At 37.3% G+C, this 7,736-nt stretch overlaps 1 long non-coding RNA gene across 2 annotated transcripts; it reads left to right on the forward strand.

Annotated features, from left to right (window-relative positions):
- The first annotated feature begins 2,237 nt into the window (after nt 1-2,237).
- LOC123534446 (uncharacterized) lies at nt 2,238-7,507 on the forward strand. Of its 2 annotated transcripts, XR_006683011.2 has the most exons (3): nt 2,238-5,802; nt 6,118-6,274; nt 7,038-7,507. It is a non-coding gene; the product is annotated as an uncharacterized LOC123534446 (long non-coding RNA). The 2 variants fall into 2 exon arrangements; XR_008366444.1 differs by having other exon boundaries at nt 2,238-6,274.
- The last annotated feature ends 229 nt before the right edge of the window (nt 7,508-7,736 follow it).

Consider the following 7,736-nt stretch of genomic DNA (forward strand, 5'->3'; position numbering starts at 1 on the left):
TATTTTATTTCGGCCAATGTCCAATAATATATATTTTTTGTTACAAAAGTCACTTCATTTACGGACATTGCCGAACACTTGTTATGTTGTCTCGATCAATTACATTACACTTGCGCTTCTTTCACGGTAATTAAGCGGGAAAATTGCTTTCATCTTTTGTATCTCATGAGGAGATGGCGCTGCATATGGAGAATTATAGTCATAAATTAATTCAATTATTCAATTTTTAATGTTTGTGAATACTTGGTCATAATAGTATACAGTCGAGTCCACTTAATACGAACTCGCTTGATACGAATTTTCGGATTAAACGAACAAAGTCCGAATTCCCCGGCCGAGTCATTCTATTTTCTTTGTAAAACTATTTCGGTAATAGCGAACTCGCTTCATACGAATAATCGGAAGATACGAACACATTTTGGAAGTCCCAATAAGCTTAAATATTATACTTTTCCATCTTTTGATACGAATTAATTTTAGAAGTCGGGGCGTGATAAAATGTGTTGAAAATAATAATATGGTCAGCCTTGTGCCGCGTGCTTATTGGACAATGGAGTAGTTCACACTTATTTACAAACAAACACTCGTTCCTTTGTGTATCATGTCAATATAAAACAATTTAGTCAATTGCAGGTCATGATTTAAAGAGGTGTAAATAATTTTAAACACATAATTGACGTTCTAGTGTCGATACAGGTAGGCTGTGTCTTACAAAATATACAAACTTTTATCCCTCTACGAACGATTGTTACATAGCACAAGCTTCAATGTTGGCAGTGTATATAATTTGGCGCTCTGGATCTCGATCGCTCATTAAAATTTAAATTAATACAGTTTTACGTGTTTAAGCATGACTTTTGTTGAATAATTACAATGTTTTCTGAATAAATTAACTTAATCAGTTTATAACTATTAACTACTTTCATATATCGGTATCTTTTTACCGATGATACCGGTGATACTGCACAACTTGCTAGGACAAATCATCTGGTCTTACATTCATTAATACGAATTTCGTTTGATACGAACATATTTCTTAGGTCCGGATGAGTTCGTATAAAGCGAGTTTGACTGTATATTAAATAACGTTGTGAATTAGCAATAGCTTCTTTTCTTTGTGAGTCACATCCTTAGTTAATTATAGGGATATCCGGCAGGAGCCAGATTTCGAACAAAATCAGCCCGTTACACGCAAATTTGATTAAACAGTTGGACGTGAACATGCTATATTTGCCAGAATAGATTACAATACACTGACAGACCTCAGAAGTTTATCAGTGGAGTAATAAAGACCATCTAATACGTGTACGTATGCCTGGTCAAGTATAAATTCATTCAATCTCTCTGTTGTAAGAACAAAGTACGAGTAGTACAGGAAGGCCGTTAAAGTAGACAACGTAGTTTTGCCGTCTATATATCGTTACATTGTATAGTACATGTATGTTTGAGTCATATATAAATATGATGTGTACACATACTCAAAAACTTTTTTAACACCATACTTGGCATTGTGTTTTTATCTTTGCCAAATTTTAACAGATTTGATTGTTTAATGATTAATTCAGTTGAATAAAACATAACAACAACAACAACAACAAATGTACGTAGATTCAATTAGCCATGACAGCAGCAATAAGGTAACCCAAAAAAGAAAGTAAAAAAATGAATGCAATTTGGTGCTGGTCGCTATGCGGCAAATAGTGCAATTTGCCTCATCAGACGATTTTGTGGCCAACATAACACTCTCCAAGGGAAAGCACATGCTGTTATCTTGACACTGGATTCCTTTCTATAAGTATGCAATACAAGATTGTCAATTTTTTCTAGGAATATGCACCAGTTCTGCAGTGGAGATTTTGTGCGACATAAGTGGCGCAATATTAAACCGCAAAAAAGAACAGTGCATATTTCTCAATGCAAAGCTTATCATCATTTTGTTGCAGTTTCATTTTAACATATAAACCACTACACATTTTGCTCGTTTGGCTAAGTGAATTGGAAACTAATCGACGTAAATGTACATTTTGACGCCACGTCATCTATTAATATAGTGTCATATTAGTTGAAATGAACCAACGGCCTATAAATAATAAAATGTAATGAAAGCTTATAGACCCACCACAACCTAGTGACCTACTTTTTCCTCCCACATGAACTTCGTGAAAGTCATTCTGATAATACTGGTATAACACGGCTATATTACAAGATGACAGAAGGAAAAGTGGTAGCGGAAAGTGGTAGTGGAAGACGTTAGCAATGGTAGTGGAAGACGTAAGCAATGGTAGTGGAAGACGTTAGCAATAGTAGTGGAAGACGTCAGCAATGGTAGTGGAAGACGTTAGCAATGGTAGTGGAAGACGTCAGCAATGGTAGTGGAAGACGTTAGCAATGGTAGTGGAAGACGTAAGCAATGGTAGTGGAAGACGTTAGCAATGGTAGTGGAAGACGTAAGCAATGGTAGTGGAAGACGTTAGCAATGGTAGTGGAAGACGTAAGCAATGGTAGTGGAAGACGTAAGCAATGGTAGTGGAAGACATCAGCAATGGTAGTGGAAGATGTTAGCAATGGTAGTGGAAGACATCAGCAATGGTAGTGGAAGACGTAAGCAATGGTAGTGGAAGACATCAGCAGTGGTAGTGGAAGACGTTAGCAATAGTAGTGGGAGATATCAGCAATGGTAGTGGAAGACGTCAGCAATGGTAGTGGAAGACGTAAGCAATGGTAGTGGAAGACGTTAGCAATGGTAGTGGAAGACGTTAGCAATATGCTAGTGGAAGACGTTAGCAATATGCTAGTGGAAGACGTCAGCAATGCAAGTGAATGACGTTAGCAACGGTAGTGAAAGAAGTCAGCAATGGTAGTGAGAAAGGGGTCTCATAAGCATGTTTCTTTTTAGAAATTTTAAGTCGAATGTAGATAGATGAATGACCGTTCCCGTTTTTTCCGAACTTTATAAATACAGCTGTCCATAACGAAAATGCGTTACAAAATCTAAATATAGTGCCTTCCATTTAACTTCATCTTGCAAATTACCCTGTGTTTTTATTTTTTTTAACATTTGTTGCTCATCTAAAATATTCTTAATTTAAAATGTTCTAAATATTTTTTCTTGCCTACCTAGCAGGGAAAGTATACATTTGTCCGAGCACGCGCCAGGGATAGATATTCCTGTCTTTCCCTAGGAAACAAACCTTGTCTAAAGTGCACTCCGGTCACGTCACATAGTACTGGCACTATTATCACGTCATAAACTATAAAAATATTGCCAGGAAATACCCAAATCTATTCGTCATCTCGATCTATTTTGAACGTGATAGGCAAAATAAAAAGGATCCAATATGTCTGCCTGTGTAAGACAACTTTTTTTCCCAACCATCGGGACAGCTTGGTTTAAAACCTCGCTATCGCTCGGTTTTTCACTCCACACTGTCCCTCGGGTAGGGAAAAACCTGTCTTACACAGGCAGACTGTAAGATCCTTATAATCTTACGTGATTAGGACTTTGTTTTCTTGCACACCAGACTGGCGTTTCCAGTGATTTTACCCATTCCGGCAAAACCCATCTGGCAACCCCACCATGCCAGATGACTCTCGTGCTGTTAATGAAAACTAATGATTAATGCATTGATTTTATAATATTTATGTAAAATACGGAAAAATCAGGTACCTTGATAGTTTCTCTCCATTCCTTATGGTAAATTTCTCGATTCAAAATACGTTATTTCATGGTAAGATCATACCGTTACGCTACAAAACTAAAGTGGAGCTTTGTTTTTTACGTCACTGTTCAAAATGTCATGACGTCACTTCTGCTTACGGAAGTTAATTCCCTGCGCTTTGTGTACATACTCTACTATAAGAGAGAGTGCTACCAAGAAGGTATTTATACTTGCTTTTTTTATTCTATCATTTGTAAAATACGATTTGCATGAAAAATATTTTGCCAGAATGTATACGATATGCAAGAAAACTAACATTCATGTGTTTAGGAATCGGATAGAAATATCCGTCCTGAGGGCACCTGCACATTGGGCGGCAACGAGGCTTGCCGAGTTACCGCCCATGCGCAGGTGGCCGAGGACAGATGTTATTAATCAACGTACTTTAAATCCAGCTGATTGAAAATAATAGATGTCGTTTTCCTATGTTTCTTTTAACTTTTGAACGGCCGTTTGTAGCTTCATTAAATAGACTGCAACTGGTATTTCCACAACAGCCGTAATGGAAGCTGGAGTGTTTGTCTTCGGCACTGAATACAAATACGAATTATGCAAATAAAACTAATGCTGTGAGATTGCCTTGTCTTGACGCAAGATATATACGCCATACCTGCTTGCCGTCAAGGTGACAGAAGATTATGAGCATATATAATAAATACTAAATTAAACAAATTAATAAACCGAACGGTACAGACTTGTTTGAAGCGCTTCACGGTCTGCGGGTTACATGAGCAGAGTTATTTCGCACCTGTTTCGCTCCGCTTTGCTTACAAAATTATGTCATGTGGTGTGAAATCTACACCAGCTACGAAGGTTTCTTTGGTCGGGAAAAGACTAATATTTCTCAAATAAATTGACAGAGGTATGATGAAGACAACATAAACGTAAAACCAGACATCTTAATAACAGAAACAAAAATGCTTCAAATAAGGTAAACACTTTTATACGTGACGGTCTCAAGGTGTCTGGCGTGTTTTATGTCTCGGCTAAGAATCATTTTGTAAGATCTTAATAGATATGGCTAGTTTCCATTCTCATAGTGACGGGTGTAAGGTAATGGCATAAAAGAAGAAGCTTTAGGGACAATATCAGTTTCAAACGGTTTCATCGACCATGACATATCTCTGGCTGGCGGTTTGATAACATCAAATGATCGGACCCTACTAAATGCGTTGAAACCCAGAGAGGTTCATTCCGTTGATCTTGCATTGTAAGCAGCAATAATACACTTTGCCAGTGTAAAGACCAGCATGGTAAGGAGGAGAAGAGGTGTAATTTTTCTTCCAGTGGTAATGCAGTTCGGTTCGTGCCGGGTCTAAGCAACTACAGCGACTTGCAGTCATAACAATGGGCGTTACGACAAATGAGCAACAAAACAGCTATGGAGAATGAAACAGGTGTTGATTTTAGATTAAAGACGGGTTTTTAAACATTAGAAGAATGAAAATGAACCATGGAAGTGATAATCATTTCCAAAGCTTTACGCTTGCACAACGTGATTTTGGTGTTCTAGGTATTGCGGACTATATTTATTCACGGTGCACAATCACGTGGTCTTTGACGTCACGCCGTAGGTATCGCGCCAAGCATTTTTGTCAACAAAGCGTCGATTCAAGAAGAAAATTCGTCTTAAATATTTTGTTACGAAATTTTGTAAAATGTATTTTGTATGTTGCAAGTCCGTTTATAAATGCGTACCTCCAATCACACAGCATCTGCCCGTGTCTGCTTTAGTTTGGCTGGAATACGGGACAAACTGACCAAAATCTCAAAATGCTCTTGCTGTCGCTCCAAGCTGATTCCAGAACCGCATTAAAACCCACTTTCTCTTGCTGAAGTCTTCAGATGGCCGTTTTACCTTTGTACTTTTTGTCTCAAAACAGCCGCTGATAGATTATCTTTCACGTTAAAGGCGTTATTTTCAGGTAAAACCAATGATAAAAAGGTATGCTATTGTGGCAAGTTCTGGAAGATGAATGATATCGCAACAAGCTGAAAAAGTATGCTATAGCAGCTAGTTCTAAAAGATAAATGCTATCGCAACAAGCTGAAGCATTTACGAGCGACGACGGCGGCTTGAAAGGTTTGAGCGTGACTTTCAGGTTAAAGCACAGGCTTTGAAGCATGATTAAACTGTTTATGTGTTTATGTAGAGCGGTATTATTCGCGTGGCTATTATTTTCGTTATATACGCGGTTTTCACTTAAGCGCAAATTTAAGACACCCGTGTAATAATTATTTCCGGCTTAACACACCACTTAATATTCAATTTTTAAAAAATCTTGAACATAATACCTACGCGAAATCAACCCGGTTTAGAGCTTTAGTATTTTATTTCCAAATTAACTTTCTTCTCATAATAAATTAGATGGCTAACGGTGTTTTCTTTTAATTGCAGATTCAAACACAGTATGGCTGATGAAGCTAGCACAAACGTGTGCAGCCAGTGTGGCAAGGCTTTCCGCAAGAGGAGAAATTTGCATACGCGCGAGAAAAGTCACGCAGATGTTTCCCTTTACTTGCTGTGACAGGGTTTCAATTCTCGATAGGCATAGGTAACTAGTTTTTATAATTTTACATCTACAATGTATATAGCAAAACTGATGCTAACCAGGGATATACACTGCTCAAAACTCCCCATTAACTTACATGCAAAACACTACTGTCTCCAATGATCTACAATATTTCTTATATTTTTCCTAGAAATGTTCAGACAAAGTATAACTTCAACAAGAAGTTTTTGACATGTCTGTATTGATCTCAAGGAGCCTTAAACTGTGTTCGGACACAAAAGTTAAACTTTTAGTTTTGATAACATTCTGACGCTTTTGAAAATAATGTGCATTTTCTTGAAAATTGCAACTTTATAAATTTTATACCTTGGACTCTCGAAGACGTGTGACTCACTAAACTCTTAACAGATAGGAATAACTTAATGACTGAAGAACTGCAGTGTATGAATCAGTTTGTTACAGGAAAATAAATACTGAAATTACAGCTGGTTGAAAATAAGACAATTTACTTGTAAATCAATAGAAAATTATCAACTGATCCTTTACTTGTTTTGAGCAATGTATTTTTGAGATATTTTATCTGTTTATCCTACGCTCACTAGCAGCGGCTGCAGACGGCCGCCACACAAGCTCTTGGCCTCTCCTGTTGTGAATATAACAATTCTGAAGAAAATAAATATAATTTTGGTATTTATATATGACATGATTCCCAAATATGCAGACAATTACGACAAAAGTGCATACATGTAATATATCTTATTTAAAGTTTGAAAAGTATCACTGCATTATTTCTATTAATTTTCAGATGCAGGAAGCATGATACAAGTTCAGACTTAAAGGCTTAAGAGAGGAGAGAGAACAATCCTCGGGCTTTCAGTTGTGACATTTGCGGCCATCTTGTAGCAACCCGTCATGAACCCACCGAGCACATGCGCAGTCATGAAGACAATCGAAGTCTGGCCTGTCCACAATGTGGTGCAATGTATGAGCACAGTTCATCCCTGAATCGGCATATTAGGCAACGTCGCAGGAATGTGTGCGTAATTTAATCCGGTGAATACTTAGAAAAATCGATGTAAACATGTTCTCGTCAAAATATCAGGCTTTCTGATAGTTTTATATGAAATGCGGGGGTTAAGTGTTGCGATGACAATCAACGTACAATGCAATGTGTGTCTTTGCTCAAACAATTAAAAAATATGTAATATGTGTTTTATTAATATTATACAATACTGTGTTGATCTCGATTTCTAGTAAAGCATTTCTAGTCATTTAGTCAAATAGCATTTTTGTCATGAACACTCATGCCTGTCCGATATATTTTTGTTCTGAAGCGGCTTTCATAGTTCGATCATTCTCATATCTGCAAAACCATTCTTAGCTCGACTTTTCGAAGAAAAAGTAGAGCTATTGCACTCGCCGTTGGTTAAAGTCAGATATCTCTATTACTATCAAGAAGCTTACTATCAAAGTCTACACCAGGAGAAACAGTCCCCATAGCTCT

The sequence above is a fragment of the Mercenaria mercenaria genome, chromosome 12 (assembly GCF_021730395.1).
Source record: "Mercenaria mercenaria strain notata chromosome 12, MADL_Memer_1, whole genome shotgun sequence".
Classification (NCBI taxonomy): Eukaryota; Metazoa; Mollusca; class Bivalvia; order Venerida; family Veneridae; genus Mercenaria; species Mercenaria mercenaria.